At 42.6% G+C, this 11,268-nt stretch overlaps 1 pseudogene; it reads left to right on the top strand.

The window, feature by feature from the left end:
- Positions 1-2,131: 2,131 nt before the first annotated feature.
- Positions 2,132-3,379, top strand: LOC147624026 (uncharacterized; annotated as a pseudogene).
- The last annotated feature ends 7,889 nt before the right edge of the window (positions 3,380-11,268 follow it).

The raw sequence follows: 11,268 nt of genomic DNA, 5'->3' as shown, positions 1-11,268 counted from the left end.
GCAAGTTAGCTGCCTTCTTATGCCATTCTTTCTCAAGAAGTTCTCAAAAGCATGCTAAGGTGTGTACCTGCAAGTTAGCTGCCTTCTTATGCCATTCTTTCTCAATAAGTTCTCAAAAGCATGTGAGGTGTATTCACCACCTCCATCTGTCCTCAAATATTTTATCCAATAGCCATACTGCTTTTTTGCAAAATCTTTGAAGTCCATAAACTTTTCCAACACTTCACTCTTCCCTTTGAGAAAGTAAATCCAAGTCATTCTGTTGTAATCATCAATGAATGTCACATTATACATGCTTCCTTTAATGCATGGGATTTGTGTAGAACCCCATACATCACTATGAACAATCTCAAGTGGCCTGCTACTCATGTTGCCTTCTTTAGGAAATGGCAATCGTGCTTGCTTTCCAAACCGGCAAGCATCACATACATGCATACTCCCATCATACTTGAATCTAGGCAGCCCACCAACAATGCCTCTTGCCTGCATGTTCTTTAAATTTTATTCGAAACTGCAAGAATAAGGTTAGTTCAAGAGGATATTATTGCACAGAAGACAATTTGGAGGGAATTAGAACCTTCATCTCGAATTTCAAAAGACAAATACAAGCCTTCTCTCACCATAACTAGTCCTATTCTTTCACTCTGCATCATATAGTATACTTACTCATTCCTAGAACACTCCAATGGAAAACAACCATGTACACACTCATTCTCTATTGAAGAGGCCAATCATGAAAGCATTAAGAGAAAGTACCATCTGCACATTGATAAAGTGCGTATGCGCCCATTCAAAAACACAGAAGTGGACAACTATTGCTCTCATCAGATGTTAAAGAACATATGAGGTTGTCGGGGAAGCAACACATAGACCTTTGGTGTGATGGCTCCATCTATCCTATTGACCCCTGTACTGCTTCACATCCTCCCTTTTCAAATCCCACAACTCTCTTACGTTTTGCAGGTGATGGCACCACAGGCTTACTAGGATATTGCAAGTCAATTTCTTACATACAAGAAAGAGAAAGGCATTATTCACAACACTTGCAAATGAGCTTCTTGGCTTGTTTGGTGAATACAAGACACAGAAAGTTAGATTGGAAGAACAAAAATATCAAATCAATAAACTAAGAAGTGACCGCCACAAATATAGAGAAAAAGACAATCATTGGACGGCGCATATGGAAAAGAAAGCTCAAAAATGTTGAGAACTTGAGGCTCAGTTCTGGAGGCCTGAAGAAGAGAATCCAAGCCATAAGGTAAGATTGTGCTGAATGCATTCCCATTCACATGTCTTTTGTGTTAGCAATTAATATTATTTTATTTGCTGGGCTTATTTGGGATTTACATGTTCTCTACATTAGTAATGAGTAGTGCTGTATTTGTAGGGTTGTCATACATCCTAACAAAGAGAATATTAATCTCAATATCAATCCAGCAAAGCAAATAAAACCATTCGTGACATCAAGAATGGCAAGAGAAATGATAAAAGAGAAGAAGTTCAAGGTGGTTGAATGAGATATAGTTGAATTTGTAACCAACGATACAGTTTCAGCTGTGGATATTCAATATGCCATGGATTCAAGTGGAGTCAGTCGTAAGGGTTATAGTGCCATCTAGAAGTTAGTGTTATCCCTCCTTGAGGCCAAAGGCATTAAAGCAAAGCTACTTCCAACACCTACAAAAGTTTGGAGACATAGGGAGGAATTAAACACAGAACAGCTTCACTATGTTGGTCACTCATACCACATTATAGGAGAGTTTAAGGGAGAAGGTGGTAGCATATTCTACAATGAACACAACAATATATTCATGGACTTGGAGCTCTTGCAAAAGAGAATGGTGTAGTTCTATGATATTACATTTGAGGAGGTAGGAGGTGTACTTCAGTTTGTCATCAAGCTTGATGAGTGCAAGATTATCAAGGAGAAAAAGACGGAAAGGGTCACAATAACACTTATGAGATGAATAGGGCTCTTTGTAATTGCAGTAGGGATGATTCAAAGTATTTTAGTGTGCAGTCCGAGACGAACATCTGGTGGCTAGGTTCATTTGAGGTCAAGAAAGAGGACCATGAATCCTTGTTTTGGGTATTTCATCAGACACATATCCCCAATCTCATCAAAGAACAGATGAATGCAAACAGGATGCTCCACGTAGAGAAAAGGGGGGAATTTCAAGTCCAATGGAATCTTGCGGGTGATTTGAAGACTCTCAAGTTCTTATTTAGTTGCATCAAAGGGGCCAATGCAAAGTCTCCATGCCTTTACTGCATGGATTCCGCAAGGGTGATGGACTCTAAGTGGTGGAGACGACCACCCACCAACAGACAAATTTTGGATGAGAACTTTAAGCCAGTGTTTGAGATTCCTCTTTCCAATGTGCATATATACACGCTTCATGCTTTGTATCATATCATAGCGAAACAGGTATATCTCCACATTGGTTTTTCTTGGAAGATCAAGAATGTAGCAGAGAGGAAAGAAGCCATCAGTGCATTAGAGAAGGTGCTATCAGAAATTGGACTACATGGAGGTAATGTCCAAATTCTGAAGGACACTAAAAAGTCATCAAATGAAAAGGAAATTCCAATGAAGCCCTTCATCGAAAGTGTTAAGGCAAGAAGATTTCTTTCCAAGCCAATGAATAATCAGCAACACAAACTTACAAAGATAGGAAAGCAATATATAGCAACCTACACAAGTCGAATCGAATACCAACACTGGAAAAAGCTTCATAATACAGTGAAAGACCATGAAGGTGCTTCAAGGAATGTCAAAGCAGATGTTTGGCATTCAATTGATACTCTGTTCCAAATGTGTGAGAAAGTCAACTACTCCTAGCAAGACAAAAAGAGCTTTCAAGACAACTTACAAGCATTCAAAAAAGCATTCAGAGCTGCTTAGAGTGACACCAACATTACGCACTACATGGTATGTTTCTAGCTTCCTCTTGTTTCCTAGCCATCGATACTAACTTGCATTGTATGTTTTCTTATGCAGCATATTCTCTACAACCACATGCCTTACTTTATCAACAAGTATGGAGATCCTAGCATTTGGAACACATGACGACTCGAGAAATCACACTATATGGCCCGAAATGCATATTTCAGGCACACACAACATCGTGGTGGAAAAAGTAAGGCAAACAGCTTACAAGAAGTGTTCCAATGGTTCTATAGAAGGATACTACAACAACTACATAAAAAAGAAACCTTGAGGTCATCCAAATTGATGCAGACAGTCAAACATATGGAAAGGAAGAGATTGAAGCGTTCCGAAGCATTTAAAAACTCAGATGCCATAGAAAGACAAAACAAATGAAGAGAACAAAATATTTTTATTAATCATAGTTGGATAGATAGATGTAACACATGAGTCTTTTACAATGTATCTTTCCATTCTAATGACTTTGGCAATTCCTGGTGTTTGCCATACTCTTCTAGTTCCTTTGGGTTCTCTATGCCTAGAGACAATGCTACTGTAGCATATGTATGAAAGTAACCCTTTCGGGCCAACATAACTAGGGTAGCATCCAAAAATTTCTAAGGCAGTAGACTTCTCTATCAAAATAATCTTCTCATAACTCTTAGGAATAATCATTGCACCTAGGAACAGGGACAATATCTTGAATACAAAATTTGCAACTTTCCCTTCCTGGATCATGGCATTGTGGTAGACTATAATCTTTGCCTTAGACAATCTGCTTAGATAGTGAGAGAGAGCTGCGTCTCGGCCACAATACTCTCTTTTATGTCACTCCAAGAATTTGTCTTTGACTTCAAATGTACTCTGCAAAACAAAATAATTAAGGAAACATAAGTCTACATATCAAACTCACACACACACACACACACACACACACACACACACAACACCTAAATAGAGAGAGAGAGAGAGAACCTGAGTCTCATCTGTCACGAACAGTTGGTCTTATCAAAGGTTAATAGAACTTTTAGTATCTTCTCCTACTTTGTTCATAAACTCCTTTGTGGAGTCATTCAACTTATCAAAGCCATATTTGACCTGCAGCTCCATGAAAGTTTTATCATCTGGCACAAATCCATCATCTTTGAGTTTCTGTGCTTTGCCCAAACAAATACTGAGACACTCTTTACTATTATGATTTTTCTCCAATGCTAAGTCATCTGCATCATCTTCTAAGACAAAACCACTACCCTCTTCCAAAAAATTGGCAATAGCAGATAAAGCAACATCTTCCCTCTGGCTGAAAATATTCTGAATGTCAGCCAAGAGTATATAACGATTGTTATCAATAACCAATTTTGGCAGCAACACTGGCAATACTAGACCACATTGCTCCACTTTGAAGATATCTACATCGAGTGGTCTCTGTATTGTTGACGTCTTTAGAGCAACAATATCCATCGACTTCGAATCCTCTTCCTCCTGTACTAACTCAATATCTTCCTCAAGTTCTGTCTCCTCAGAGGGTAATCTATCTTTTGGGGGAATTTCATCTCTTGGATGGTACCTTCATATAGTAGTTCTTCACCCATTTCAGGAAGGTCTTTATAGAGGCACTGCAGGTAGCAGAGGAATCCAAATGGCTCATATAATAGCTTGCAACAACTTAAGTGCAAGGTACACCAAGAAGGCTTGCAGGAAGATGATAGTTCTTGGTACTTCTTGTATAGAAAATTGTTTGCCTTCCTGCTTAGTGCACAATCCAGCAAGTGCACGTAAGCCTGATTGTTTACCAACAACTACATGCTGATGCAAAATGGACTCCACTTGCAAAGTCTTATTAAACATCTCTTCAATAATGTGAAAGTCTTCAGTAGCTCCTGCGTTACAGACAAAATTGAAGAGTTTCTCATCAATCATAGCTAGATCATTGCTCTCAAAAAATTCTTCCTTCACTTCAGTGCTAAGACTTTGCTCCTTCTTCTCCTGCTTCTTCCTCTTTGGCATCTCTTCAATAGCCTCCATTGAGAAATAGAAATCCCTCTTAACAGAGAGACTCTGGTGAGCAGGTCACTTAGAAAGGGACACTAGACTAAGAACACCTACTTTCTCCTATTCATCTACCTCCGCATCTTGGTCTTTTGAATGGGGTTCTTCATCACTATAAACTTTTACGAAGTAAGCGGGGTAACTTGATTCTCGCGGCTCCACAGTTAGAAACCCTTAATCTTCTGTCTGTCCTCTCACAAGATGTGGCTCATCTATCCTTGCCATAACTTCTGTAGGGTTGTCAGTAGTGAAGTCAATAGATCTTTTCTTTGTGCTCATCATTAACAGCTTTGTAGACTTCATTCACATTGATGTCGCTCCTACCCGCAGCACTAAACTCAGGATCCAGCGCAGTGACTCCCCGCTTAAGCTTTCTTTTTTCTAAGAAGTAAGACACTGGCATGAATTAGAAAAGGGGAGACACCACATTGTATTTGTGCAATTTGGCATGATAAAGAAAATCCATTAACCCTACAAGGGCTATATCACGCCAAACTTTACAAATTTCTCTCTCTCTCTCTCTCTCTCTCTCTCTCTCTCTCTCTCTCTCTCTCTCTCTCTCTCTCTCTCTCTTTGGGTGTACCGTATGTGTGTGTCTGTGTGTTGTTATTGTTGTGTGTGTGTGTGTGTGTGTGTGTGTGTGTGTGTGATATAAGTGTATATGTATGTGGATGTATGTGTGTGCAATTCGGCGCGATAAAGCACCTCCATTACCATTACAGGAGCTATATTGTGCCAAAATGCACAAATTGCACACACTCTTTCACTAACTCTTTCTCTAACTCTTTCTAAATTACTTTCTCTAACACTTTATCTCTATCTCTCACTCTTTCTCTCTGACTAACTCCCTAAATCTTTATATATCTCTCTCTAACTCTCTCTAAATCTCTCTCTCTCTCTGTGAGTGTACTATAGGTGTGTGTCTGTGTTGTATACGATTCGCTATATGTGTGTGTGTGTGTGTGTGAGAGAGAGAGAGAGAGAGAGAGAGAGAGAGAGGGAGGGAGAGAGAAATAGATTATGTTTGTTTGTTCCTGCATGTCTGTGTGTCCATCAGTCCAGCCTAACCCCATCCAGCATTCCCATGGGTTAGCCAACCACCCAACCACTGTAGTGATGGGATCCAATTAGGAATTTGGTTAGGTTTTGTCCGAGGTACTAGGAAAAAGAGTTCCGAGGCCCCCTAGCCGGATATTCATGCAAACATAAAACTAGTCACACCACTTACACACCCAATATGAACTTGCCTTTTTTACAGATTCAACAATCTTTAAAACAATCATTTAATGAAACCATAGTATTACCGATCATAATCCTCTAATTATCTAGTTGAGTCCTAATTTCCAATTCCTTCCTTCATCGGTGTACCTATGGCATCATTGGCAAACCAGAACGCTCACCACCTGTTCACTTAGTGGCCTTTTCAATAGTTCCTAGATCATAGTACTCGACAATATAATCACATAAAAATATCCAGATGGAATCTCCGTTGAAGATCAGCAAGATCAACCAACAGATCCATATAGAAGAGCCATGGACTAATCCGTTGAGGACCATCAAGGTCAATCAACCAAATCCATGCCCGAATTCAGAAAACAACTCTTACTCCTTGTTCCAATATCTTCCCGGACCTACTTTTGGGTATCTTTAGCGACCCAGAGCCCGAGCACCATATGGTCAGCACCCTCTAGGATCCTTCGCAGGTCACCTAGTGCTTCACTCATAGGCCGCTTCCTTGGTCCCTCATCCGCTGTACCGGAAGCTCACCATTTAATCAAACCGGGCTGGTCAAGACCTCGGTCGACCTTGCTATGTGAGACATCATCCGATGACTCTTCGTCAGTAGTTGTAACTTTAATAGATAGGTCTCCACGACCTCATTCACAAGACGGTCAAAATGCTTCCCCAGCATTCTTGACATAAAACAGTCATTTAAAAAGAGATTTCACAAACAAATCCAGTTCCAACAATATTTCTATCTTCTCATTACTCCGCATCCTTCCACATTAGACCCCATCTTTTTTTTATCTTACCACAATTTTATTTTCATCATCGATCCCTATCACATCACATCATTCCTACATCAAATCACGTCCAATCGCATCATCCACACATCAATCCACATCATCCATACATCCATCCACATTAATCCACACGTCAATCCACATCATTCAAACATCCATGCACATTAATCCACATTATCCACAATGATATAAACATCAAATAGGTACATCAGAATGAAAATGAGCTACCCCAGCTAGTCTGAGGTTAGTCACTGCCCAAAAATCTAAGTACAATGTAAGTGAGCTAACCCAGCTAGTCTGAGTTTAGTCACTATCAACAGCAACCCAATCAAAATCGTCATCTCTAACTGCCGGTCGACGTGCGCGTCGAGGCTGCTGTGCACGTCGAGGAGGCTGTGCCGGCTGCGGGGGTCGTCGAATGTCTGCGGGGAGGTCTGCCTCAAAGGAAGGATCGTGAGCTGGTGCCGGTGTACTCGGGAGCTCACGAGTCCCAAAAGCTGCTATGGCCCTCTCTCTCTCTCTACGTCGTGCTAATGCAAGACGCCTCTGTCTATAAACCCAAAATCGATAATCTGCAATGGTGCGTGTCTGCCACTCTGCTCGTGTAAGCTCCTCTGCTGTAAGGACACGCTGCTCATGAGAAGCAGCACTGCTGCTAGCACCATCACCCGCTGTGCCACTAGGGCCAGCACCACCCACGCGCTCAAATGCTGTCACGTGGCTCTCATGCAGGACTCTCTGGTAAGCGTCGAACTCATGTGAGCTCCACTCTATCTCAGGAGGCACCTCAGGCTCCTGGGCTCTATCGTCGAAGGCGTCGAGTCCCAAGTCCATAGCTGATGTAAAGTCGACTGGCCTGCCAGTCCTGGCATCTACTCGTACAAGGCCTGGGTGAAGATCATCGATGCCCAATACCCTGTACGTCGCTAAGTCGACGCGTGCACGGCAGGATGGGCATGCTGAGAACCGGACGAGCTCCTGGGTGATGCAAGACAAGTGGAAAATATGTCCACATCCTAGGGCATATCCTCCTGTACTATCAATGTCCTCGATACATAAACAGCAGCACGCATCACGCAGGAAGGGTGGTGCATCCTGCGGGAGAGGTCGTCGAAAAACCTCTGTGACAGGCCGTGGATATAACGGTAGATAAGGCACTGTCACGTCCGATGATCTACGATACTCTCGAACATGCAGCATCAGCTGCTCTGCCCTGTGTTGGGCAATCTGCTCCATAATCTGATGATGCTGTGCCTCAGCTCTGGAGCTCTCTACCTCGGTCCGAGCCTACGCAAAAAAGTAAAGCATTAAAATATTTGATTAGTCTCTCATTAGGTATTACTTAAAGAAATTTGTAACTTAAACGTGCAAGAGAAACCTACCTGCTGGATGTCGGACTCTCTCAGATGCTGTGCCTCTGCAGTAGCTGCCTCTGCCATCTGTAATGCAGCTCGGAGGCGGTCTATCTCCGCTCTCGCCTCTACCAACTCCTGAGTGAGCCTCTGAGTGGCAGGTGTGGGAACCTGCGTGACACAATCAACCATGCTGCTCATGTAAAAATATAGAAAAGTACATATAAACATGAAGATAAATGACCAAAAAAACTTAAGACGTAATATATATGTAAATACCTCCACATCTGTCGTCGGTATAGATCGTGAGAATAGGCGCACCACGTGCTGGATGCTCTCCGTGGTGCTCCGTACGTCAATGCCGACCTGCGTGCCAAGAGCCTCTACTGTCGACAATGGCACAAAGGAAGGATCGTGAGCTGGTGCCGCACGAAGGGCCGGTGGAGGCCGCCTACCCTGGTCCTGGAGACGGCCTCGGCCAGCACCACCACCCGGACGATGGCTGGTGTAATCGACCTCCTCCCCTAAGACAAACTCCGCATATAACTGCTTTGCGAAGTATATGGGAATCTGGCGGTTGTTCGGCATCCTCCCATATGCGGCAACATATCGACTATAGATATGTGTCGCCATACGAGGATGCGAACACCGCGAAATAGTGAGGGGCTTGCCCACCCCGGGCCTCATCCCACGACTATCTAGGAAAAGATCTAGGAAAGCCCCATCCCTAATAGGAGCAAGATCACAGACCTGACGATATGTCAGGCCATGTGACACAGGAGCAGCGCGATGGTGGGCTATCCACTCATCTACATAAACAATATCGTGAAGGCTACGAAGGGACGCAAGCATCGCCTCCAAGTCTGCCACGATATGTAATGTAGACGGAGTGTCTCCAGCACTCCTACGGATAGCCGCTAACTCACGGTCTATCTCCGCGATGAGGTCCGCAATAGATGAGCGGCCCTCCTCGTGGCCCTCCTCGTGGCCCTCCATGCTAAAACCTAGGCCAAATGTGAAGGGTCCAATGTGAATGGTCTAATGTGAAAGGTCTAATGCTTAGTGCTAAGTAGCACTAATTAAGCTAAAAACAAAGCTAATGGGCTCACTAATACTAATCCAAATCAAGAGCGCAAGAGAGTGAAAACGACTTGTGAAAATGAGGCAAAAAAAAAAGTTTTTCGGTTTTATAACCTCGATCGAGGTTCGGAAACATCATGCAATTTAGGGTTTGGAGATTAACGCTCTGGATATTAGGGTTAGTGCAACATACGGCCAAGATACACACCTAATTCTAGGGTTGGGGAAGGATCGACGGCTGCGATTTGATATTACTATCTCGTTCGAGGTAAATGGACGGCCACGATTTAAAGGCATTACCACGACAAGGTATCTCGACGGTCAAGATTCATTATATACCTCGATCGAGATATTTAAACGGCCGAGATCGCATCTTCCAGCGTACGTGAATGGACGGTTTAGATTGCTTTTCCGTATCTCGATCGAGATAATTGGACGGTGGAGATTGCATCTACGTATCTCGATCGAGATATTCGGACGGTGCAGATTGAATCTCTGTATCTCGATCGAGATATTTGGACGGCTGAGATTTGAACTCAGTATCTCGATCGAGATATGGGGACGGTGGAGATTGTATCCGATTACCTCGAACAATGAATGGTCGCGATTGGATGTAAATTTCTCGTTCGAGATACGTGGACGATGGAGATGTGCTAGTCAAATATGCCTACGGGGATACAGCGTGGCCCTGATGTGGATCCGAGTGGCATAGGTATCTCGATCGAGATATTGTGGTGGCGGTGACATGTATTGGTGACATGGATGACGCCTGGAAACCCGGAGCTGCTAGCGTGGCATTAGTTGGCATCTCGATCGAGATATGACGGTTTAGGCTCGGGAGGCACGTGTCGTCTTTTGATTCGCGGCACTATCACGATCGAGGTACTCCGCCCGAGATGCATGGATGTCCCAATTTTAGAGAGAGTGAACGAAAGTGAGTACCCTCATCTTGCAACCACCCCATTTTGCTATGGTTTCCCTTTTCGATGTCATTTATCCTTCCCATATGCATTAGTGGATGTGGAAATAGCAAAGTGTGTGAGGCCACTTTATCCATGCAAGATAAAAATAATAAAGGGATCTTTTGTGCAAACTTTAGGTATGTGCACTAAAACAATCAACTTCTTCTTTCATAAATTAAAAAACTGCTAAGCTAGCTGAGTGTGTTATTGGACGTAGGCACAACCTTTTTGGACTTTTTATATTTGCAAATTGTAGGTATGTTATATCAAGTTCTAAATAGTCAAAGTATGGGACATCAAAGGTATGCAACTTCTCCTTTCATCATGGAGCTTCATCATTTTTTCTTTCTAGTCTTATTTTGTGGATGGTGCAAGGATATTTGTTGGAATGCCAAGAAAAAGGTGTTGGAATGCCAAGACGTTTGATTCAAGGCGGGCATTGTGCATGCTATAGTAAGACCAAATATTTTGTTTGATGAACAAGAAGCATTGTACATGGAGATCATAAGAACTTGTGGAGGATAGCTTATACCTAAATGTTGTAAAGCAACTATCCAAGATTTAACACCAATTATGATGGAATCAAGGTCAAAATCTAATGAAAGTCACATCAATCAACACATGAGGGTCATGGTGGGCAATAGGCTTTCCTAAGACTATGATTGCAAACGATACTTGCATATCCAACTTCTTGAACACCAGTCCAAGAACACAAACACTCGTAATGAGACGAGTGATGGTAAGGGGTTTCCTTAGCATGGCCACATGATGTAGTGCACAAACGAGTAGAAGCCCCGGCTCAATGTTCTAAGGCGACAGAACATTAGAAGTGAAAGGCAAAGCTTGAGGCAAGTTTGTCCAAAGTGAGATTG

The sequence above is a fragment of the Cibotium barometz genome, chromosome 26 (assembly GCF_041138505.1).
Source record: "Cibotium barometz isolate CiBa-2024 chromosome 26, ASM4113850v1, whole genome shotgun sequence".
NCBI classification, from domain to species: domain Eukaryota; kingdom Viridiplantae; phylum Streptophyta; class Polypodiopsida; order Cyatheales; family Cibotiaceae; genus Cibotium; species Cibotium barometz.
Note: the sequence above shows the minus strand (reverse complement) of the source record. Positions and strands in the feature narration are given on the sequence as shown.